This window comes from Phyllobates terribilis, unplaced genomic scaffold (assembly GCF_046119375.1).
Source record: "Phyllobates terribilis strain yellow unplaced genomic scaffold, ASM4611937v1 Scaffold_3__8_contigs__length_932513732, whole genome shotgun sequence".
Classification (NCBI taxonomy): Eukaryota; Metazoa; Chordata; class Amphibia; order Anura; family Dendrobatidae; genus Phyllobates; species Phyllobates terribilis.
Genome location: NW_027362763.1, coordinates 754613601 through 754640015, shown reverse-complemented (window position 1 = coordinate 754640015; position 26415 = coordinate 754613601).

Below are 26415 nucleotides of genomic sequence, written 5' to 3'. Positions count from 1 at the left end.
TTAACCTCCGCTAGAGCCTAAAATTAAGGGGAACCCCACGCCAATTTTTTTAATAATAAATCCTTTATTTTAATACTAAATGACAAGTACAGTAAGCAACACTATCACTGTACTTATTATATATGTGACTGACATGTTTCTATCTATCTAATCTATGTGTGAAGCTCTATTCTTTCTGTTCTAAATTGTCGGGTACAGATGCTGAATTGCCGGCCGGCTTTTTTAAAGAGACGGTGCATGAAAACACTAATATTTTTTTTAATAAATCCTTTACACTAAATGACAAGTGCAGTAACCAACACTGTCACTGTGCTTCTTATATGTGTGACTGACATGTTTCTATGTATCTAATCTATGTGTGATGCTCTATTCCTTCTTGTCTAAATTGTCGGGTACCGGTGTATGCCGCTGCTGAATTTGCCGTCCGGCTTTTTTAAAGAGAGTGTCTTCTGAGCAGTTTGTCAGCTTTTGGACACCTTTGCAGGTGTTTTCTATGTGTTTCTATGTGTTTTTGTTTGCCTGCCATTGGTTTTAACGGTGTTCGACGGTGTTCTAAGGTGTTCGACGAACAGTTCGACGAACAGTTCCTCGAACATCCCGGTGTTCGACTAACCGAACCGAACCCGAACACTACGGGGGTGGCTCAACACTAGTAGCTATTGACAAATCATGACCAGGCTTGAATGTTTTTTGCACCCTTGCCCCACATGCCAGACATATGAAGAATACTGGAGATTACTATCAACCACTACTTTCCAGAAATCCCTGCAGCTCCTTTAATGTTGCTGTAGTCCTATTGTTTGCGTCCTGGACCACTTATTTTCTTGTATTTTCATCAATTTTCAGTTCTAGGTAATGTCAATATTGTGCCAAATTAAAGTCCCTTCTTGACGTCTTCACAGTGTTCCATGGTGTATCCAATGCCTTGAAAAATTTTTTTTACTTTTTTTTTAATGATAATTTTCAACAATGAGATTGAGATTCTTTTCTGTGTTTTAAGCTGTTTACAGACCATGTCTTTTGCTGTAAGATGAAATTAAGAAAATGTAACCAAAATCCTACTAAAACAGCTAAACTTTCAATGGGGTTAATCAGAATCACTGTAAATGATGGCAGCTGTGTACTGACTGCTATTTAACATGAGTTTAAAGGGAATCAGTCAGTAGGATCAACCCCCTTAAGCGTATAAATGGACATGCATGTCATAGGAAGCTGAATAAAATGATACATTGACATCTTCAATCTGATGTCTTATTCCAGAGAAATCCATGTTTTTCTTATAAGTAAATGACCTCTTCCAGGCCATGGGGAGGATGTTGCCTGGAAGATAACTCTGCCTACAGAGCATATTTTAAATAGAAGGTGGAGTTACCAGAGTGAGGCAAATAACTAACACAGAACCAGAAAAATTAAATTTGTCTTCTTGCAAACACATGTTTTGCAGCTCTTTGAGCTCTGCTGCATTGCAACAATATTGGAACCCTGTCCACCTGTGAGATGGAAATTGAAGCTGAGAGAAACCTGCAGATGTGTCAGTTATAATCACACACAGCTCTGTAGCCATTACACATCACACATTCATGTAAAATAAGCTCTGGAAGCAAAGTAATCTTCCAGGGAGTATCCGCCCATAGCCTGAAAGAGGTCATTTACATAAAGTGATAAAAGATCAACAATAAGGCTGTGTGTCCATGATGAGTTTTTGATGAGTTTTTGATGCTGTGCATTTTCGCTGTGTCAAAAAAGCAGCATCTTACAGTTCCAAGAAAGTGGATAGTATTTATAGAAATCTCATGCTCACTGTGATGTTTTGTTTTAATGCAGAGTAAGCTGACCTGCAGTGCGTGTTTCAAATTCGCAACGTGTCAATTTCTCTTGTGGGTAAGCTGAGTTTCATATTGAGATTATTCCCATAGACTTGCATTAGATGCAAAAAATCCACAGGTAAAAAACACACATGTGTAATGTAGGTGACCGGATGCAACTGTAACACAGGTACTTTAGATGCAGTGACACAGAAACACAGAGCAGCCAATACAGGGTTAATAAACAGGGGAGGTTTATGATAACAGGGTCAATCTCCACGCAGGGAGTAACAGGGGAAAATATGGGGAAAAACAAGGGAAGTAGCAGGTAAAAGTCTATAACTGACAGTTCACAGTTTAACTAAATGTAGCAAAGTCGAACCGGTTGTAATCGACAGTTTTTTACACTTAGCTGACTCTTATCCTCCACAATCAGTGAATGTGAATAGCGGTATCAGAGCGCCAATAACAGGGCAAAAATTAAATTAAAATGACTGATTTATTAACACACACAACGCGTTTCGGTGGACAAGGCCACCATCATCAGGTGACCTGTTATTGGAGCTCTGATACCGCTATTCACATTCACTGATTGTTTTTTTTCCCCCTGGTTTGGGTGCGGTAGAGCTGCCTCCATTTACCTGTTCATCCACCTGTGGGATGAAGATAATTAAGTAGTCACTACCTTGGTTTCCAAGCTGCGCTGCCCTAACCCCTCCGGAATGCTGCCGGGAGTGGTGGTGAAACTGGGCGTCCATCTCGGCGGTAAGCGCAACTAACCTGATCACGTGACTCACCATTGCGAGATCAGGATCTGTGAACGCCGCTGAAAACAGATGACAGCCACGAACCGAGCGCAGCCTGTGGAGCTTTACACTGGGGTTGTGCAGAGGTGCACAACTCCATAAGGTTAGTAGCCATTCCCACACCCCCACTACATAATTTATTACTGAGTCACCCATTGCGCCCTGTTCTCTTTTTTTACATCTTATCCTCCACAAGGCAGTTGCCAGCTGATGCCGGTGTTGCTTTCTTCAGGCTTCCCTGCCCAAACAATGCTCCGTCTTCTGGCGGCAGCGGGCGGTCTCCGGTTTTACCCACTGAGCCCCTAGTCCATAACACGGCACCTCATGTGCTCGGCTCCACGGAACCTGCGTCTCTTCTCCCTCTAGTCGGCTTGACTCCTCTGGTCCACTGCACTCGGATCTTGCTCCAAGTACTGGAGCCAGGAGCCTGGACCCTCTCACACTGCTCTCCTGAGCGGGACTCTCCTGCCGCTTTCCCGCTCAAAAGTCCTCATCTCCCCCTCTCTCTAGCCACGCCACCAGTTTCCCGGTCACCTGACCTCCCAGCTCCCACTCTGGACATGCCCCCAGCTTCCCAGTCACCTGACTCCTGTGCTCGCAGTCTGTCTTCCCCCTGCAACCATAGTAACGGCCCCGGCAGTTCCGGATCCCTTGTTCTGAAAGTACTTACACCCTGGTCTTCCCCCTTACACAACATGCAGATGGACACGAGGCGGGAATACTCAATGAACTATTTATTTCCTCTAATATGGTGGGAACTCACAGTAGTTTGGAAACAGTTAAACAGTATGAAACAGAATAATCACAAGCAAATTATACAATGCGGAACATGTAATGAATATCAGAGTTCAATTTAAGTGACAAAGAAATCTCTTAGTAATTGCGCTTGTGTCCCTCTGGCAGGTGTGATACATCCGTTCCAGTGGGAGCTACTATGTTGGCTCCTCCTGAAACAGTGGCCCTAGCGGGTGTCATCAGGTATTCCTGCTAAGTCGCAAGTCCTCCTAACAAAGTCTACCAAAGCGCATTGAGCCTCCTTTGCTCCAACCAACCCCCACTCTATATATTGTCCTAGCCCAGGTCGAGCCCTGTACCATACGTCAGTGCTGGAAGCGACAACCCGGCTTACTCATGTCTTCCTTTCACCACTGCAGGTTTCCTCTTCCAGATTAAGTCTCCTCACAGATCTTCATTGCTTGACCAATGTCTGGGGAGAAGAGGGCTTGGTTCCTGCTCTTGACTGGCATCGTCTGAGCTCTGGACCTTGACTGGTGCAGGTCTGGGTTTCGGGCCTTGACTGGCGCAGACTGGGCTCTGGGTCTTGACCAGCGTAGCTTGAATTTTGAGGTATGGACCAGCGTAGTCTGGACTCTGGATCTGATATGGTGTCGTCTGGGTCCTGTCTGCAAGCGGCCAGCACTCTGCTGGCACACGCTTCCTACTGAGGCCTGTCACTCCGGCTGCAGCGTCTTCTCCTGTGCACATCTGCACCTCTCCCTCTCTTGGCGCCAAAACCCGCTCCGGTTTGGCACGCAGACCCTTTATATTCAGGAACTCCATCATCAAAGGCACCTGACTAGGTGTTACATTCAAACTCGTCCCCCTTGCAACGCTTCCTGTTCTGTTCAGTCTTGCATGGTCCTGTCTGAACATCAAGTTGCAGCCTTCTTGCACCAATGATACATAGCACCGGTGTCTTTCAGGAGTATTGTCACTTCCTCTTACACATAAGTTTTTAGTACGTTTCCGCTGCGGAAACGTATCAGAAATTCACATGTAATCTGCAAATTAAAATATCTATAAAGTTTTGTCAAAGCCAAATATCAGGAAGTATAAAAAAATAAAGCGATTTTATTTAAAACATGACAGACAAACAAGAAACAGAAAACACAGCATCAAAAACGCGATAAAAACGCAAGTAAGAAAACCACACACAAAAACGCAATGAAAAAATGAAAAGTAACCTAATTTACATAGTAAGCGCAGAAATTCTGCAACATCAAAAACTCACCAAAACTCTTCGTGGGAACATAGCCTTACAGTACCAGCAAAGTGGATTTATAGAAATCTCATGCCCACTGTGCGTAATAAACGCACGTAAACAACTCATAAAATACTCAATGTGTGCACGTGGCCTAATAGATGAAGAAATTCTGCAGAAAATCTTCCGCATCAAAAGCTCACCAGAAGCTCATAGTGGGAACATAGCCTAAGACGCTGCGTTTTTAATGCAGCGAAAATATGCAGCGTCAAAACTCACCAAAACTCATAGTGGGCACACAGTCTTAGGCCACGTGCACATGTGGAGTATTTGTTTCATTTTTTACTTCAGTATTTGTAAGCCAAAACCAGAAGTGGAACAATCAGAGGAAAAGTATAATAGAAACACGTCACCACTTCTGTATTTATCACCCACTCCTGGTTTTGGCTTACAAATACTGAGGTAAAAAACTCACCAAATACTCAATGTGTGCACATGGCCTAAGGCAGTGTTCCCCAACTCCAGTCCTCAAGAGCCACCAACAGGTCGTGTTTTCAGGATTTCCTTAGTATTGCCCAGGGGATAATTACATCACCTGCACAGGCAATAATTACATCACCTGTGCAATACTAAGGAAATCCTGAAAACTTGATCTGTTGGTGGCTCTTGAGCACCGGAGTTGGGCAACACTGGCCTAAGGCTACGTTCCCTCAATTCGTTTTTTATGCTGCGTATTAAAAAAAAAAAGAAATATTTAACCAATTTTACTTAATAGGTTCAGAAAATCTGCAACATCAAAAACGCACCGAAAGCTGATGGTGGGAACATAGCCTAAGGTCACGGTCACACGTTGAGTATTGGTGAGTTTTTTACCTCAGTATTTGTAAGCCAAAACCAGAAGTGGGTAAAAAATACAGAAGTGGTGATGAGTTTATATTATACTTTTCCTCTGATTGTTCCACTACTGGTTTTGGCTTACAAATACTGATGTAAAATACTGACCAAATACTGAATGTGTGAACGTGGCCTTAATACTCCTTGCTCTCCCTCCATGCGGACTAGTCTAGAACCACTTTAAATCATTGCTACAATACACAGGGATCATACCTATAGTAGGGTGACTGAGACCCCAGCATGTGCAAGGAAGTGGAAAAGTCCCTCTACACCAATAGAACTTTGCTACATGCTGCATTCCTACAACTTTTATGTATGCAATAGGTTCCTCCAATCCAACTAGCAACTAACAGCCAAAATTTAATTAATTTAAAGTCTTTCAGCAAATTTTAGCCCACCAAACAATTAACATCATATAACATGGTTAAACATACCCCTGTAGCTATTCAAAGAGGTAGCAGAGCTGAGAAATAAATATTAATTCTGCCCCTTAGAATATGTAAATTTGCTGGAAAATGTCCTCTTGGTGTTGTCAAGTTAGAAATTTGTCCTGGGTTTTCATCAATTATCCCTTCCTACCAACCTCAACTAGAGACAGGGGTGGCAGACAAGCCAGAAAATTCACTGGAAAGGGGACACCCTTGATCTATACAGCACAAACATAGAATAAACAATGAGACAAAAGAACACCAGAGCAGTCAATTAATCGCCCCTCCGCCGGACCAGGGGATTTACCGTTTTTGCCCTTTTGTTTTTCTACAACTTTTCATTTTTCAGTCATAGACAAAGAAATATGAGAACTCATTTTTTTGCGGGACAAAGTGTAGTTTTGAATAAAAAATTTAATTTTACTATTCAATGTGCTGGAAAATAGGAAAAAAATTCCAAATGTGGGAAATTGAAAGAAAAAAACATAACAAAAAAAAACACGTTATAAAGGCATTTCCACGATTGTTTTAGGGGTTTTGTTTTTACAGTATTCATTGTATGTCAAAAATAACTTAACATGATTTGTTGCACGATTACCGGGTTACCAATCATAAAGTTCATTTTTCCAATTTAACCCCTTTACCTCCGAAGGTGGTTTGCACGTTAATGACCAGACCAATTTTTACAATTCTGACCACTGTCTTTTTATGAGGTAATAACTCTGAAAAGCTTCAACGGATCCCCCTGATTCTGAGTTTGTTTTTTCGTGACATATTGTACTTCATGATTGTGGTAAAATTTATTTGATATGACTTACATTTATTTGTGAACAAATCGGAAATTTGGCGAAAATTTTTAAAATTTAGCAATTTTCAAAATTTGCATTTTCATGCCCTTAAATCAGAGAGATATGTCACACAAAATAGTTAATAAATAACATTTCCCACATGTCTAGTTTACATCAGCACAATTTTGGAACCAACATTTTTTTTTGTTAGGAAGCTATAAGGGTTAAAAGTTGACCAGCGATTTCTCATTTTTCCAACAAAATTTACAAAACAATTTTTTTAAGGGACAACATTACATTTGAAGTCACTTTAAGGGGTCTATATGACAGAAAATAACAAAAAGTTACACCATTCTAAACACTGCGCCCCTTAAGGTGCTCAAAACCACATTCAAGAAGTTTATTAACCCTTCAGGTGCTTCACAGGTATTTTTGGAACGTGAAAGGAGAGAATTAACATTTAACTTTTTTTCACTAAAATTTTACTTTAGACCCCAATTTTTTTTTTTCGGCAAGGGTAACAGGAAAAAAGAGACCCCACATTTTTTTGTACAATTTCTTTTGAGCACTCCAATACCCCATATGTGGGAGAAAACCACTGTTTGGGCACACGGCAGGGCTCGGTAGGGAAGGAGCGCCATTTGATTTTTTGAATGTAAAATTTGCTTGAATAATTAGCGGATGCCATGTCGCGTTTGGGGAGCCCCTGATGTGCCTAAACAGCGGAAACTCCCCACAAGTGACACCATTTTGGAAACTAGACCTCTCAGGTAACTTATCTAGATGTGTAGTGAGCACCTTGAACACCCAGCTGCTTCACAGAAGTTTATAAAATTCAGTCGTAAAAATAAAATTTCAAATTTTTCCCAAATATGTGTACTTTTTTTTTTTTTTCAGAATAATATTTATTTATGGGTACGATACATTTTTATTTATTTGAATTATTTTTTCATTTTTTTTATATTTTTATAATTTTTTTTTTACTTTCTGATACTTTTTTGCACTTTTACACTTTGTCCCACTGTGGGACTTTCATTTTTTGCAGGCTATTCACTTGCACAGCATAGGAATGCAGCGGCATCCCCAATGCTATGCAGGCTGTCAGCCCTGCAGACACAAGTTAGGTAGATCGTGCACTGAGCACTATCTACCTAACTTTCTAATGTCTGATGACCTGGATGTGCTCCCAGCATGGGGTCGCCAACACAAGGTTAGAGGGGCGCTCTTGACTTTGATCGCAGCATTTCGGGAGTTAATGTGCCAGAAACAGTGCGGCATTGCTCCTGGCACATAGTACCGGGTGTCAGCTGTTAGAATTATCTGACACCCAGCGGCGATTGCGCCAGCACAGCCTCTGTGCGAGCGCGATCGCCAGGGTGTAATAATCCATACCTGGTCCATAAGGCCCAGGGCGCAGGTACGTATTATTACACCCGACGTCAGAAAGGGGTCAAAGTACCTCTCCAGCATTTTTATTTTTATTTTACCGCTGGAGTGGTGCTACTAATCTAAGTTCCCTGCCCCTAGTATTATACTCAACAGCCGCCATCTTCATCTTTTATTGGTGCCTCTCTGGTCGTCTTCTGCAGGTTGTGACCTGCTAGATCGCTACAGTGTTTGCTAGGTGATCCAGAAGACAATACTCAAAGTAAGTCTATGAGAGCCAGAACGAGGCCAGAATGAAGCTTTCATAGACTTACATTCACAGCTTGTGACTGTTACGTCTGACTTCTGGTCAGTCAGAAGTTCCCGTCACATGATAGCAGTGTGTGACCAGAGTGGCGTCGGGAAGAGCTGAAGACTGCGGCTGGTAAGTATAATACTAGGGTTACAAAACTTACATTAATGGCAACACTCCAATGCTGAAGCTAAATAAAAAATTCTGCAGTGGTGCTTTAAGTATAAAAAAGATACATTTTGATCGCTTCTTATTGCTCTTTTTTTATGCAGCGTTATGACAACCAAAAAACCTGCAATATTGGCGTTTCGATTCTTTTTTCTTCTTACATCATTTAGCAAACAAAATTAATCTATTTCATATTTTGATTGGACTTTTGGAACAAATACGTATCATTTTTTCAATTTTTTTTTAATGGGGAAAAAGAGGTGTGGTGATTCAAATTTTTATAATTTTTCCCCAAAAATGTTTTAAGTCACCTGACAATCACAGTCTCCTATGAATGCCGACCACAAGTTAGTTTTTATATTATTACTGTCAAAACAAGTATAGGGGCCTTCAGCAGGCTCCCATGTGTCTTGGCAACCCATCAGCAGGCCTTGAACTCTTTGTGGTTGGAGGGTTGGGTGCATAGAGTGGTGTGCCCCTTAGTTTGCAGCTGTGATTGCTGCTGTCAGAGATTTGTGTGGTTAACAGCAGCAAGCAGAGCTCAGTTCTACCCGTTGCTATGAAAGGCTATGTAAGGCTAAGTGCCCACGTAGAGTTTTTCAAGCGTATATGCTGCGGAATTTCCGCAGCGTAAACGCTTGTTAAACGCTAGGTAATCCGCCCCCCCATGGTCCCCAAGGGGATTCCGCAAGTTCTATGCCCATGCTGCGGTTTTTTCCGCAGCTTTTATGCTGCTCTCAAAAATCCACAGCATGTCCATTAAATTTGCGGAAGCGCGGCGTAATCGCCGCCATTGACTTGCATTGAGACGCACATAATCCGTGTCAGTACATTTGTACTCATGGATTATATGCTTTTCAATGTGCGGATGTGTGTCACTCTGGCCTGGATGCCACAAAATGTAATAAAGCTGTGTCTGAGAGCAAGGGGGAGGCTCTCTAGTCAGGGGAACATTAGCATGCAGTACCTCCTGTCTCAGGCCAGTAGGGGGAGCAGGCTGCCTCTATAAAAGCTGGTGCTGGGGGCAGGGTTAGGGAGAACTGGATGACCTGTCTCAGTACTGAGACTTGTCCCGGAGCAGAGCAGGTACAGAAAGTTGTATTGCACCTAAGAGGAAGTGTGGCAGGAGGAGAGCTACAAGCCAGAGACAAGAGGCGAAGTGAGCCTGTCTTAGCAGATAAAGGACTTAATTTACCAGACTTTGGTGTCTGAGGCTGGGAGGATTTCACATCCCACAGCAGATAACCAGTCCGCAGGGGACTGTATGTTCCTTGGCCTAAGAAACCTGGAGGCTCTGCCACAACAGAAGGGACCAGTAAAGCCGTACCAGGCCGGGAGCAGAAAGGAACCCACGTCGCAGGCCATACAGGCGAGAGTACACGGAAAGCTCGGAAACGTGGGCTGTTACCCTATAAGGAGGAGATAGCCAGAAGGAGCACAGAAAGCACGGTAGGCCTACACCCTCACCCTGACCAGGGCCAATTTCCCCATTGCTCTCAGACATCCAGGTCCCCTCCTAGCCGGGACTGTTTATGGGTCAGTTTACCTGTTTTAGTAAAGGCCCTGGACTGCAACCTGTTGTCTATGTGCTCCTTCGCGCCTCCAGCACTACCGGTACTGGGACTCTCGCCGCCATCACTCCCACCATCCATTATACTGCCCTGGGGCCGCACTCTTCCCTTGGGGAGTCACACTACCCTAGCTGCACACCTCATCAGCCCCAGCGGTCTGCATGCAGCGGCGGTTCCTAATAACCGCAATCCACGGGTGGCGTAGTCGGACATAATCATCAGCGCATAACGGACTACCACTGGCCTGACCACCCTGAGCCACGGAACCGGGTTGCCACTACTACTCCCATCGTTCCCCTACTGCCCGGATCTGAGTGCCCCACGGCCCAGGGGGCGAGTCAGATGGTACCCAAGTCTGGAGGAGAGGAGACTCTCATCCAGACCTGGGTACCATTGTACCTGTAAAAAAAAGAATAAAATAAAAAATAAAGATAATATTCACCTTCCAACGGCCCCTGGTCTCCTTCCCTGTGCTTGCGGGCAGGACTGAAGGACCTGCGGTGACGTCACAGTCATGTGACCGCAGGCCCTTCAGTGCAGTGTTCCGCGATCAGCTGGCAGCCAGGAAGGAGCACAGCAACACACGCCGGGCCATCGGAAGGTAAGTATAGGTTTATTTTTTTATTTTTGAACATTCTTACGGTCACACTATATAAATCCATGCTGTTTGCATGGATTTATATAGTGTGACCTAGTTGTCAAGCACTTTCCAAGTGATGCTAAAATCGCCTGGAAAGCGCTTGTCAATCCGCATGCAGAACGCATGTGAATAACGCTTCAAATCCGCATGTATTTGGCAGAAAAAACGCATGCACAATCTGCATGCGTTTTTTCTGCCAGGGAGATGCAGAAATGCTGCAGAAATTTTCTGCTTCATTTCTGCATCGTGGGCACATAGCCTAAGGCTACGTTCTGACAATTAACTTTTGGTGAGTTTTTGATGTTGCATATTTTTTTGCACCATATCTGCACGCATTAAGTAAAACAGGTTACTATTCACCACAATTCATCAAAAACTCATCCTCAGAACTGGGAACATAGTATAACTCAACCATTATTTGTCATTAAAGTTGCAAGCAATCATTCTATTTTTCCAGATGTCCCAAACAGTCTGAAAGGGGCTTCCTAAGAAAAAATAATTTTATTCCAGTCCAATCCCTGTATTTCCTGCAGAATGTCGGTCAATAGGATGTACAGAGATTGGCTTGAAGAGGACTGGAAGAAGAAAAGATGAGCGCTACCATGAGTCCTGTGTCATGTTAACATTAAAGCATCCTGAGAGTATTAATGTGTGGGGTCTCTCTTTATCCAATAGAGTAGGCTTACTTACTATTTTGCCTAAGAACACTTCCATGAATAAAGAAAAAGATCTAAACATTCCCAAGAGCAACTTCTTCCAACGATGCGGGAGCAATTTGATGATGAACAATACTTTCTCCAGTATAATGAAGACCATGTCACAAGGCAAAAGTGATAACTTAGTGGCTTGGTGAACAAAATATTGAAATTTTGGGTCCATGGTCAGGAAAATCCCCAAGTCTCAATACTATTAAGGAGGACTTGATGTCAACCCTCAAAAATAAGGTGGGCAAACAAAAATAAAGAAATTGTGATAACGTCCAAGCAATGATTAGGTAATAATGGGTTGTCATCAGCCAGAATTTGGCTCAGAAGGTAATATCCAGCTGCCAGGGTAAATTTCAGAAGTCTTGAAATATAATGGTCATTACTGTAAATATTGAGTCTTTGCATAAACTTGATGTATTTGTCAATAAAAGTGTAAAAACGTATTAAGTGCTGATGATTGTACTCCAGTAACCATAGAAACATCAGTCTAAAAGATCTAAAAACGCTGAAGCAGCTGTCTTTGTGAAAACGAGTCTCAAAAGTTTTGTCTATGACTGCATACTGCAATACTGTGGCCAAGCGATTGGACTATCACAGGTTCACATCCCCTGAAAGGACTACAAAATACAGTAAAAAGTTAACAAATATGTAAAAATAGAAAATATATATAAAAGTATAAAAGTGGCACTGCTGTATCTATAAAAGTCTAATTTATCAAATTATCAAATTAATGAACCCAATTGGTAAACAACACAAAACAAAAAAAGAAAATCAAAATTCCTGAATTGTTATTTTTCAGTTACTGCAACAGCGCAAAAAAGTGCAATAAGAAGCTATAGGAAAATTGTATCTATTCTGAAATTATATCAATAAAAACATCTGCTTACCTTGCAAAATACAAGATTTAACACATCTCCATCAACTGAAAAATGTTACAGGTCTCTGAACATGGTGACACAGGAGATTGTTTTTTTTATAAATTTCAGAATATTTTTCACTACTTTAAGGGGTGGATGAAACTAATATTCATTTTCATCCTAAATACCTCTCCATTTATTTTAATAATAGTTTTTCTAATATGGTTAAATTAAAAAAATCTCTACCCTTCCCTCTCTATTTTAGCGGCTTTATGTTTTACCTATTTCTGTTGTAATGACACTTTGTTTGAGAATCCTCAGGGCATGCTGGGGGCAGAAGCTGCAGTCACTACTGTACCCCCTGTCTCCAACCTGACAAAAAGCGTCATCAGTGACATCCATTTCAGGGACTGGGCTAGTCCCTGCTGTACTGATCATGCGTCGGTTGTCAATCCTGATGTATGCTCAGTACAAGCTCACTGCTCACCGTGCAATATTCTTCTCAGTGCACAATGACAGTGCACTCCCTTGTCGGCTCTAATTATAAGTGATAAACCTGCAACAGAGCGCACTGTCAGTGTGCAATTTACTGATGATATCTTCCTTTTAAACTTAGTTGATTGATAGAAAGATTTGACTTACAAAATGGAAACAATTCTAGACAAAATCATTAAATTGCTATATTTATAGACAACACACGTTTATCATCAATTGTAAGAGTAGATTCACAGTGATTTAATTGGTACGGATTATTCGTAAAGACAGCTAGAGTCATTCACTATCAATTTTTGTGTAGAACAAAGATGTCTAGAGACTCCTAATAAAAGCAAAGTAGAACTAATCTGAGTCCTGTAAAAGCTGCATTATGTGCTGTCTTTCAGATGAAACCTAGATAACACCTCCAACAGCAGGAACAGAAGCAGCTCAATAAATATAGGCTTTTTCAAAGACAGGGATTAGACAAGTGACCTTTTCTTGTTGTCAAACTCATAGGAATGCAAGTAAAGTGGTATTTGAAAGTTTGTGAACCCTTCAAAATTCTCGAAATAAAACTAAATCAGATTTTCACACAAGTCCTAAAAGTAAAGAAAATAAAATCAAACAGATTAGTAAAAAATATTAGACTTTGTCATTTTTTTAATTCAGGTAAATGATCCAATATCACACTTTTGTGAGTGACATAAGTATGTGAACCTTTATGATTAGAAGATAATTTGAAGGTGAAATTTGAGTCTGGTGTTTTCACTCAATGTGATGACAGTCAGGTGTAGAGATGAGCGTTGTTCTACTCGAACTGTTCACCAATCTCAAATTCGAGCTGTTTTGGGCGGTGTTCGAGCCGTTCGGCGAACACGAACAATTTGAGAAAAATTCGGCTGTTCGAGGTTATGTTCGATAACTGTTCGTGCACCAAAATCATAACTGGATTTTTTCTCAGTAATGATGAAAATTAATGTTAATACGCAGTTTGAGTGTACAGCGGGGTGGGGGGAGGGGCAGGGGATGGATCTCTGCAGGAATAATGAAGATCTCCATTTTTTTTTCTCATTCCCGCATTTACAGTGGGGAGGTGCAATCTGTCAGCCTATCAGCAGCGCACACACGGAGCGAAGTGCTTTTTTTCACACAAGCAAGGGCATGTGTCATTGGCAGTGTATGTCACATGTCCTTGCCCTATAAGACCAAGCCATTTTCCCCGTCGCCACCATTTTCTCACTGCTGCAGCTGCGTGTTAGACGGCACCGCTGTTGCTGTGTGCGCTATACCTTGTTAATTTCAAGCCAATTTTCGCACAAATATACAGATAGCTTGGGAGTAGGGAATAGTTGTGATTGCAGTCCTTTTAAGGACTAGGTTACAGCATTTCCTACGACTTTTATCAGGCAGGTCTGTGCTCTTAAATAGATAGGTTGTGAGAGTAAAGACTAATTGTAATTGCAGTCCTTTTCAGGACTAGGTTACATCAGTTCCTATCAGTTTTTGCCAGGCAGGTCTGTGCCAGTGCTGTGCAAGTTTTTTTCACAGCATTTGGCTGAATCTAGCAAAGCTAATCCTTTTTGGCCTATTGCAGAGTGTGTTAGTCAGTGGAGTAGCCTATCTGTGTTGCAAGATATACCACCTGTGTATAGAATACCAATTTTTTTACTGCACCTAGTGAAGTAAAATCTTTTGGGCATAGCATCATTCTATTAGTCCATCTATACTGACCTCCATCAGGTTGCAAACTGAATCTAATTTTTTTCTGCATCTAGCTCTGAAAAAATATTTGGCCTTCTAGCAGTGTGTCGGACTTTCTCTATTAGTCCATCTATACTGACCTCCATCAGGTTGCAAACTGAATATAATTTTTTTCTGCATCTAGCTCTGAAAAAATATTTGGCCTTCTAGTAGTGTGTCGGACTTTCTCTATTAGTCCATCTATACTGACCTCCATCAGGTTGCAAATTAAAAATAATTTTTATCTGCATCTACAGTACCTCTGAAAAAATATTTGGCCTTCTAGCAGTGTGTCGGACTTTCTCTATTAGTCCATCTATACTGACCTCCATCAGGTTGCAAATTCAAAATAATTTTTATCTGCATCTACAGTACCTCTGAAAAAATATTTGGCCTTCTAGCTGTGTGTGGGACTTGTTGTATTAGTCCATCTATACTGACCTCCATCAGGTTGCAAACTGAATATATTTTTTTCTGCATCTACCTCTGAAAAAATATTGGGCTTCTAGCTGTGTGTGGGTCTTGTTCTATTAATCCATCTATACAGACCTCCATCAGGTTGCAAACTGAATATAATTTTTTTCTGCATCTAGCTCTGAAAAAATATTTGGCCTTCTAGCAGTGTGTCGGACTTTCTCTATTAGTCCATCTATACTGACCTCCATCAGGTTGCAAATTCAAACTAATTTTTATCTGCATCTACAGTACCTCTGAAAAAATATTTGGGCTTCTAGCTGTGTGTGGGACTTGTTGTATTAGTCCATCTATACTGACCTCCATCAGGTTGCAAACTGAATATATTTTTTTCTGCATCTACCTCTGAAAAAATATTGGGCTTCTAGCTGTGTGTGGGACTTGTTGTATTAGTCCATCTATACTGACCTCCATCAGGTTGCAAACTGAATATATTTTTTTCTGCATCTACATCTGAAAAAATATTGGGCTTCTAGCTGTGTGTGGGACTTGTTGTATTAGTCCATCTATACTGACATCCATCAGGTTGCAAACTGAATATAATTTTTTTCTGCATCTAGCTCTGAAAAAATATTTGGCCTTCTAGTAGTGTGTCGGACTTTCTCTATTAGTCCATCTATACTGACCTCCATCAGGTTGCAAATTAAAAATAATTTTTATCTGCATCTACAGTACCTCTGAAAAAATATTTGGCCTTCTAGCAGTGTGTCGGACTTTCTCTATTAGTCCATCTATACTGACCTCCATCAGGTTGCAAATTCAAAATAATTTTTATCTGCATCTACAGTACCTCTGAAAAAATATTTGGCCTTCTAGCTGTGTGTGGGACTTGTTGTATTAGTCCATCTATACTGACCTCCATCAGGTTGCAAACTGAATATATTTTTTTCTGCATCTACCTCTGAAAAAATATTGGGCTTCTAGCTGTGTGTGGGTCTTGTTCTATTAATCCATCTATACAGACCTCCATCAGGTTGCAAACTGAATATAATTTTTTTCTGCATCTAGCTCTGAAAAAATATTTGGCCTTCTAGCAGTGTGTCGGACTTTCTCTATTAGTCCATCTATACTGACCTCCATCAGGTTGCAAATTCAAAATAATTTTTATCTGCATCTACAGTACCTCTGAAAAAATATTTGGGCTTCTAGCTGTGTGTGGGACTTGTTGTATTAGTCCATCTATACTGACCTCCATCAGGTTGCAAGCTGAATATATTTTTTTCTGCATCTACCTCTGAAAAAATATTGGGCTTCTAGCTGTGTGTGGGACTTGTTGTATTAGTCCATCTATACTGACCTCCATCAGGTTGCAAACTAAATATATTTTTTTCTGCATCTACATCTGAAAAAATATTGGGCTTCTAGCTGTGTGTGGGACTTGTTGTATTAGTCCATCTATACTGACATCCATCAGGTTGCAAACTGAATATAATTTTTTTCTGCATCTAGCTCTGAAAAAATATTTGGCCTTCTAGTAGTGTGTCGGACTTTCTCTATTAGTCCATCTATACTGACCTCCATCAGGTTGCAAATTAAAAATAATTTTTATCTGCATCTACAGTACCTCTGAAAAAATATTTGGCCTTCTAGCAGTGTGTCGGACTTTCTCTATTAGTCCATCTATACTGACCTCCATCAGGTTGCAAATTCAAAATAATTTTTATCTGCATCTACAGTACCTCTGAAAAAATATTTGGCCTTCTAGCTGTGTGTGGGACTTGTTGTATTAGTCCATCTATACTGACCTCCATCAGGTTGCAAACTGAATATATTTTTTTCTGCATCTACCTCTGAAAAAATATTGGGCTTCTAGCTGTGTGTGGGTCTTGTTCTATTAATCCATCTATACAGACCTCCATCAGGTTGCAAACTGAATATAATTTTTTTCTGCATCTAGCTCTGAAAAAATATTTGGCCTTCTAGCAGTGTGTCGGACTTTCTCTATTAGTCCATCTATACTGACCTCCATCAGGTTGCAAATTCAAACTAATTTTTATCTGCATCTACAGTACCTCTGAAAAAATATTTGGGCTTCTAGCTGTGTGTGGGACTTGTTGTATTAGTCCATCTATACTGACCTCCATCAGGTTGCAAACTGAATATATTTTTTTCTGCATCTACCTCTGAAAAAATATTGGGCTTCTAGCTGTGTGTGGGACTTGTTGTATTAGTCCATCTATACTGACCTCCATCAGGTTGCAAACTGAATATATTTTTTTCTGCATCTACATCTGAAAAAATATTGAGCTTCTAGCTGTGTGTGGGACTTGTTGTATTAGTCCATCTATACTGACCTCCATCAGGTTGCAAACTGAATATAATTTTTTTCTGCATCTAGCTCTGAAAAAATATTTGGCCTTCTAGCAGTGTGTCGGACTTTCTCTATTAGTCCATCTATACTGACCTCCATCAGGTTGCAAATTAAAAATAATTTTTATCTGCATCTACAGTACCTCTGAAAAAATATTTGGCCTTCTAGCAGTGTGTCGGACTTTCTCTATTAGTCCATCTATACTGACCTCCATCAGGTTGCAAATTCAAAATAATTTTTATCTGCATCTACAGTACCTCTGAAAAAATATTTGGGCTTCTAGCTGTGTGTGGGACTTGTTGTATTAGTCCATCTATACTGACCTCCATCAGGTTGCAAACGGAATATATTTTTTTCTGCATCTACCTCTGAAAAAATATTGGGCTTCAAGCTGTGTGTGGGTCTTGTTCTATTAATCCATCTATACAGACCTCCATCAGGTTGCAAACAGAATATAATTTTTTTCTGCATCTAGCTCTGAAAAAATATTTGGCCTTCTAGCAGTGTGTCGGACTTTCTCTATTAGTCCATCTATACTGACCTCCATCAGGTTGCAAATTCAAAATAATTTTTATCTGCACCTACAGTACCTCTGAAAAATATTTGGGCTTCTAGCTGTGTGTGGGACTTGTTGTATTAGTCCATCTATACTGACCTCCATCAGGTTGCAAACTGAATATATTTTTTTCTGCATCTACCTCTGAAAAAATATTGGGCTTCTAGCTGTGTGTGGGACTTGTTGTATTTGTCCATCTATACTGACCTCCATCAGGTTGCAAACTGAATATATTTTTTTCTGCATCTACCTCTGAAAAAATATTGGGCTTCTAGCTGTGTGTGGGACTTGTTGTATTAGTCCATCTATACTGACCTCCATCAGGTTGCAAACTGAATATAATTTTTTTCTGCATCTAGCTCTGAAAAAATATTTGGCCTTCTAGCAGTTTGTCGGACTTTCTCTATTAGTCCATCTATACTGACCTCCATCAGGTTGCAAATTCAAAATAATTTTTATCTGCATCTACAGTACCTCTGAAAAAATATTTGGGCTTCTAGCTGTGTGTGGGACTTGTTGTATTAGTCCATCTATACTGACCTCCATCAGGTTGCAAACTGAATATAATTTTTTTCTGCATCTAACCCAGCCAATAGTTTTGGCCTAATACCACAGTTTGGCCACTCAGCTCTGCTCGGTTACCATCCATTGTTTTTTTGTGCAAACAACTCCAGAGTTGTGAATTAGTTAACCACCAAAATGAGTGGAAAAAGGCCTGCTGCTGGTGGAAAGGGGAATAGGCGTGTTGGGAAGGGGAAAAAAGGTTGTGTCCGTGGGGTAGGTGTTAAAGCAACAGTAACATCTGCAGAAGAAAGACCATCTTCCAGCCAAACTAAAATGTCTACTTCTTTTAGCGGACAATGTGATAAGATCCCTTTCTTACGGCCACGCCAATCGCTACAAATTCCAGATGAGGCACAAAAACAGCAGGTGCTTCAACGGATATCAAGTGCTCCTTTAAGTGGGCTCTCCTCCACATCAACTTCAACATCACAAATACTCCAGTCCTCAAAGGTGTCACCCAAATCGCACTTGCTTCCTCACAGCTCCCAAATCTCCAGCTGCCCGTCTGAGTATGAGGTAGAACAGATGGTTGAGTCTGCAGAGCTGTTTACTCATACTATAGCCTGGGAATCAGAGGTTGACTCCAGCGCTTCTGTGAATCCAGACGAGGAAATGATCTGCACTGATGCCCAGAATCTTTATGAGTCGGATCCAGGACCAGACGCAGAAGGTTCTGACCATAATGTAGACCCTCATTCCCAAACTGTAACTCCTGTTGGTGGAGACAATGAGGAAGACGATGATAAGACTCAAATACCTGATTGGAGCGACAACTTTAGTTTTTTGTCAGGGCAGGAACAGGTTGGCTCTGAGGACGACGGGTGTGATAACACACAGGTTGATGATGATGAGGTTGGAGATCCCACTTACTGTCAACCCACAGTCAGCCAAGAGATGAGGTCAGCAGAGGAGGTGGAGGAAGATGCTAGTGACGACGAGGTCAGGTTGCGCCTTTCTGGACAGAGACGTAGTACTGGAAGCACGTCAACAACTGCATCCTCAAACACAACTCTGCCTCTCACCACAAGTCGTGGTGGCTCTTCAGGTCGCATGGGTGCTAAGCCTTGCATAGCCTGGGCATTTTTTCAGATCGATAAAGATGACCCAACTCGTGTTATCTGTAACATTTGTCAGCAAAAGCTAAGTAGAGGCCAAAAAATACATAGTTTGAGTACTTCATGCATGAACCGGCACATGGACATGAAGCATAAGTTGCAGTGGGAAGCTCAGTGTGCTACAATGCGGCCTAGCCGGCCGGGCCAACCACCGTCTGCCATATCTTGTGCATCCGCGGCCTCTTCATCCTCTGTGACTGGGGGGACAGCAGTCACACCTGTTTTGGGGCGCAGACCTGCCACCTTTTTACCCGCAACAGCCAGCGTGATTGGCAGGTCATCATTTTCTTTGGAGGTGGTAACACCAGCTGGTGTTGAGCGCTGTCCGACATCGATAGCACCACCTTTGGATCAAGGCAACCTAACATGTCCGCCTGCATCTTCCTCACAGACCGGCAGTTTGCCGGGGACACCCTTATCAACCCCGTCTAAGCACAATAGCCAGCCCTCGGTACCTCAGATGTGGACAAGTAAAAGACCATTTCCTCCTAGCCATGAGAAAGCTAAGAGGTTGAATTTCACCATCTGCAAGCTCTTGGCTACAGAAATGCTGCCTTTCCGCCTGGTGGACACAGAGGATTTTCGAGACCTTATGTCCGTCGCAGTGCCCCAGTACCAGATGCCCAGTCGGCACTACTTCTCAAAGAAAGGTGTGCCTGCGCTCCACCAGCATGTCGCACACAACATCACCGCTTCTTTGAGAAACTCTGTGTGTGACAGGGTGCATTTCACCACAGACACTTGGACGAGTAGGCATGGACAGGGGCGTTACATGTCGCTGACTGGGCACTGGGTAACTATGGTGACAGCAGGACAAGGGGCTGCTGTCCAAGTCTTGCCGTCCCCACGAGTTGTGCGTCAATCCTCTTTATGTCAAAGTTCCTCCACTGCTTCTGCCTCCTCAACCTCCTCTCGGTCTTCCACCTGCACCCAAAGCCTGTCTGGTCATGCCACAAGCTTTCTAACTGCGCAGAAGGGATCCTGCACACCTCCTTACTATGTTGGCAGTAGGGCTCAACGTCATCAGGCGGTTTTTACTTTGAAATGTCTGGGAAATGTGAGTCACACAGCTGAGGAGTTGTGGTCAGCTCTGGAGAACCAATTTAATGAATGGTTGTCTCCACTGGACCTGAAACCAGGGAAGGCCGTGTGCGACAATGCTGCAAACCTGGGTGCGGCCCTTCGCCGGGGCAATGTCACACACGTGCCTTGTATGGCTCACGTGTTGAACCTGGTTGTCCAGCAATTTTTAGCCCACTATCCCAGACTAGATGGCCTTCTGCAGAGGGCACGGTCGCTGTGTGCTCACTTTCGCCGTTCGCATACCGCAGCTCAGCGACTTACATCTCTGCAGAAGTCGTTGGGCCTGCCACTTCACCGGCTAAAATGCAATATGCCTACCCGGTGGACTTCAACTCTGCACGTGTTGCAGCGACTGTGGCAGCACCGACAAGCCCTGGTGCAATACGTTCTGACGTATAGCCTGCGCCAACGAGATTCAGAGGTGGGGCAAATCACGCTGGAGGAGTGGTCTCAGATCAGGGACCTATGCACCCTTCTGCACAGTTTTGAAATGGCGACGAAGATGTTTAGTGCTGACGATGCCATTATCAGCATGACTATTCCGGTGATTTACATGCTGGAGCACATGTTAAACAGAATTCGGAGTCAGGTGGTGGCACAAGAGGAGGTGGAGGAAGTAGAGGAGGAGGAGTTGTATGCGGAAGGGCTAACATCTGCAAGGTCCAGACGGTCGGCAGCACCAAGGCGGCAGGCATGTGAGGGTGGGGGAGATGGTTTTACCAGGGCGCATGATAGCAGCCAAACTAGTGAGGAAGGTGCAGGAGCCCAGGAAGAAGTGGAGGACGAACTGATGGAAGACTCATCAGATGAGAGAGACCTTGATCACATTTCTGTTGTGCGAGGTTGGGGGGAGAGGACAGAGGAAGGAAGCATGATTGTTACCTCGCCACCAACACAACAGGGACTTGGTGCTCCTGGATGCGCAACACACATGAGTGCCTTCTTGCTGCACTACCTGCAACATGACCCTCGAATTGTGAGAATTAGAAATAATCCTGACTACTGGGTTGCCACACTGTTAGATCCCCGGTACAAAAGTAAATTTGCAGAAATTATTCCTGCCATAGAAAGGGATGCACGCATGCAGGAGTATCAGCAGAGACTGTTGCAGAATCTTACATGTGCTTTTCCACAAAATACCAGTGGTGCACGTAGTGAATCTCACAGTTCCAACTTGCCAACCGTGGGACCGTCAAGTGTTCAATTGCCTGTAGGAAAGAGTCCTCAATTTGCCCTTATCAGCACGCACACGTGTGTACTGTGAATCAGCTACATACTTCTTGATTGCCAAGACACTTCATCCTGATCATCGCACAATGTTGATTGTAGTCATGCCTTGACCTAAACACTCCACAATTTGTTGCTTCTCAGCAGCCGACACATCCTTTTTCTTTCCCATTTTGGCAGAAAATGTAGGCTGCTTAATAATGTGAGAGAGCCTTCTTAAGTAGTCTTGCCTTTCATTGGACACACCTGCCAAACTAATTAGCACAGGTGTCTGCAATTGCTTACAGTGATATAAAGAGCCCTGACACACATCACCATCAATGAGTTTAACTGACAAACAAACAAATTCTTCCCTTATCACTCCTAAACACTTTTTGCATAATAATTTGGAACGCAGTGTACATGTGCTTTTCCACAAAACACCAGTGGTTCACGTAGTGAATCTTACAGTTCTAACTTGCCAACCGTGGTCTGTATGGAATTGTTCAATAAAGGGCCCAAAATTAAGATAACATAGATGGGAGAGGTCTCTATGAATAGGAATTCCTAAGTATTTGATACCCTGTGAGGGCCAGGCAAAGGGAAAGTTGGACTGGATGGAATCCTATATGGATTTGGGGAGGGAGACATCGAGGGCCTCAGACTTCGCTGCATTGATTTTAAAATTTTACCATGTAACAAAGTGATCTGTTTCAGCCATATCTGCAGGGATGGATATATGTGATTGAGTGATATATACTAGGACATCATCAGCAAATAGAGAGCACTTGTACTCGGTGCCTCCCACCTCAATCCACCTAATATTGGGGTTATGGCGAATTGATGAGAGCAGGTGCTCCGTCACTAGGATGTATAAGAGAGGGGACAGAGGACATCCCTGCCTTGTCCCATTGGTGATTGTGAAAGGTGATGAAAATGTTCTGACGCACCCCCTGGGCCTTGGGACACCCGGAGCCGGACCCTTTTTGGTGGATGCTGGTGGTTGTAGTCTTCGTGGCGGCGACCCGGTTCCGTGGCTCAGGGCGGACAAACCAGTGGCGGAACTATTTATGTGGTTTTGATGTTTAAATGTCCGACTACGCCACCCGTGGATTGCGGTCAGAGTGAACCGCCGCTACAGGGCAGACCGCTGAGGCTGGTGTTGTGGGTGCAGCAGAGCGTAGCATAACTCCCCACGGGAGGAGTATAGCCTCAGGGCAGTGTATGCGGAGGATGGGGGTGATGGTGCAGGGCAGCAGCAGTAATGACACGGAGTCAGTGATGCAGTCCAGGGCCTTTACTCACAGTTCTTATTATCCAGACCACGTCTGCAGGTAACGGCTGCCCACGTCGTACTGTGCTCACCAGGTGAGGGGCTCAGACAACTCCCAGATAACTTTGGAGCACTTCACAGGACCCCCTTTGTGTGTCCTTTGTCTGGCCTTTCTTACCAACACTTCTGTCCGGCTGCCTCGGGCCTCCTCTTGGTAAACTTGGCGCCAGTTTCCCTGACCCTATGTGGTGCCTTCCTAGCGGGTGCAGCGAGGGGCTGCGCCACATAAAATGTCAGAGCCTCCGGTTTCTAGCTGAGGGTCGTTTCCTGCCTCCACTAGTTCGGGGACCGGTCTCCCCCTTTGGCCTGACCCCTCCACGCAGGTGAATTCGGGCGTGCGGTGGCGACTCGCCCGTCCGCACCCCTGGGATCCCTTCATTCCTCGTTCCTGGAGCCTTCTCCGCTCCTCTTCCTTCCTTCTCCCTCTTCCAGGCCTGGGCCTCTGTTACTAGGCCCGCCTCCGGAGCAGAGCTCATGCAGAGCCCCTGCTCCCTGCCACTTCTGCTCAGACTTCTCTGCACTGAACTAAGATGGTGCCCACCTTTTATACTCCCTTCTCAATGCACCCAGGAACTGCTTCCTCCCTGCTCCTGCACTACAGGGTTCCCCTTCCTCAGTGTTCCCTCCCCCCACTCCAGCCAGGGACAGGGACTGTCGTGCCCATCTCAGGGGCATATTGGTCGCCCTGCCCCACGGCAATGTGGTGTAATGCATGCAGGTGTCGGGTCCTGATCCACACTCCATCCTTACCTGAGAGTGAGATATCACACCTCTGGGTGAGGTGCAATACGTCTGTAGCAACCGAGCCCTCAGGGTGCTACAGTTCCATTTATCTTCAGCCTAGGTGACGTATTGCGATACAGGGCTGTGATTTTGGCTATAAAAGGGTCCCCTAGACCCCTACCCCAAGCTTTTTAAGAGAATCATATATGGCGTGCCAGGAGACTCTATGGAATGCTTTCTCAGCATCCAACGAGAGTATCTAATTACAAATTTTTAACTGCATCTAGCCCAGGAAATACTTTGTGCCTAGTAGCAGTGTCTGCTAGTCAGCGGATTATCCCGGCTGTTAAGCAAGCTACACCACCTGTAGTTTAGACACTTAATTTTTTCAAAGGAAATGCTTCGGGACCATGGGATACTTAGTGAAGAGCATCAGGAGGCACACCAAGGCATAGGGGCTGGGACTGGCAGTAGGATGCCTTGCGGTGGACAGCCGAGCTCGATCCTTATAAAAGCTTTTTAACTGCAGCAGCTTTAGTGGACGCTACTGGAGCTGGAATTACCGCGGCTGCTGGCATGAGACTTGCCCTCCAATAGATCCTTGTAAATGGATTTAAAGTGTATTCATTCAAATTAGAGAGACAATTTAAATTAAAAAGCTTAGAGCTGCCTCCACCACAGGGGGGCTCGCTCGACCCACCAGCGGACAGGCACCAGTATTGGGAGAGGGGGGCTGGCCGTCAGGGTTCACCGCGGCTCTGGCACAAACCCGGCGACACGGAGGTGGCACGGGCAGGAGCGGACTGGCCGTGTCGGCTTCTCACTTTTTGGATTTTAGAAGGGCATGACATGCCTATATCTGTGTCTCCCCCTCCTTTTACTCCTCCACCTCTTTTATTTTCGCATGACTATATGTACTTGTCACTTTTCCATGTGTTAGTTATGTCTTCTGAGCAGTTTGTCAGCTTTTGAACACCTTTGAAGGTGTTTTCTATGTGTCTCTATGTGTTTTTGTTTGCCTGCCATTGGTTTTAACGGTGTTCGAAGGTGTTCGACGAACAGTTCGACAAACAGTTCGGCGAACACACGGGTGTTCGACGAACCGAACCGAACTCGAACACTACGGGGGTGGCTCAACACTAGTCAGGTGTGAGTGGGTGATCTGTTTTATTTAAAGAAGGATCTATCAAATTCTGATCTTCACAACATGTATGTGAAAGTGTATCAAAGACACAGACAAATGAGACACCAGAAGAAGAGCTCTTGATCCTCACTAGGCTAGAAAAGGATACAAAACCATCTCTATAAAGTTTGGACTCCACCAACCTACAGTAAGATAGATTGTGTACAAATAGAGAAAATTAAAGACTATTATACTATTACTAGCTATTGTACCCGTTCTACGCCCGGGTGGTGAGCATTTTTATTGATGTATGGTCTCCCATGGGTATGTGCTGTGCCCTCCTGGTATTTGTGCTGCCCCCATCCTGTCCCCACCATCCTATCCTGGTATGCATGGCACCCCTCATCCCCATCCTGATATGCATGGCACCCCTCACCCCCAATCCTGGTATGCATGGCACCCCTCACCCCCAAACCTGGTATGCATGGCATCCCTCAACCCCAATCCTGGTATGCATGGTACCCCTCAACCACAATCCTGGATGGCATGGCAATGCTCACCCCCAATACTGGTATGCGTGGCACCCCTCATCCCCAATTCTGGTATGTGTGGTACTCCTCATCTCTATCCTGGTATGTGTGGTACTCCTCATCCCTATCCTGATATGCATGATACCCCATCCCTCATCCCTATCCTGGTATGTATGGTACCCCTCACCCCCATCCTGATATGCATGGCACTCCTCATCCCTATCCCAGTATGCATGGCACCCCTCATCCCAAATCCCGGTAAGCATGGCACCCCTCATCCCCAATTCCGGTATGCATGACACCCTTCATCCCCAATCCCGGTATGCATGGCACCCCTCATCCCCAATCCCGGTATGCATGACACTCATCATCCCCAATCCCGTTATGCATGCCACCTCTCATCCCCAATCCCGATATGCATGGCTCCCTCCATCCCGAATCCCGGTAGGCATGGCTCGCTCATGCCCAATCCCGGTATGCATGGCACCCCTCATCCACAATCCCGGTATGCATGGCTCCCTCGTCCACAATCCTGGTATGCATGGTACCCCTCATCCCCAATCCTGGTAATCATGGCTCCCTCATCCCCAATCCTGGTATCATGGCTCCCTCCTACCCAATCCTGGTATGCATGGCACCCCTCATCCCCAATCCTGGTATGCATGGCAGCCTTCATCCTCAATCCTGGTATGCATAGCTCCCTCATCCCCAATTCTGGTATACATGGTGCCCCTCATCCCCAATCCTGGTATGCATGGCACCCATCAACCCCAATCCTGGTATGCATGGCTCCCTCATCCCCAATCCTGGTATGCATGGCTCCCTCATCCCCAATCCGGGTATGCATGGCTCCCTCA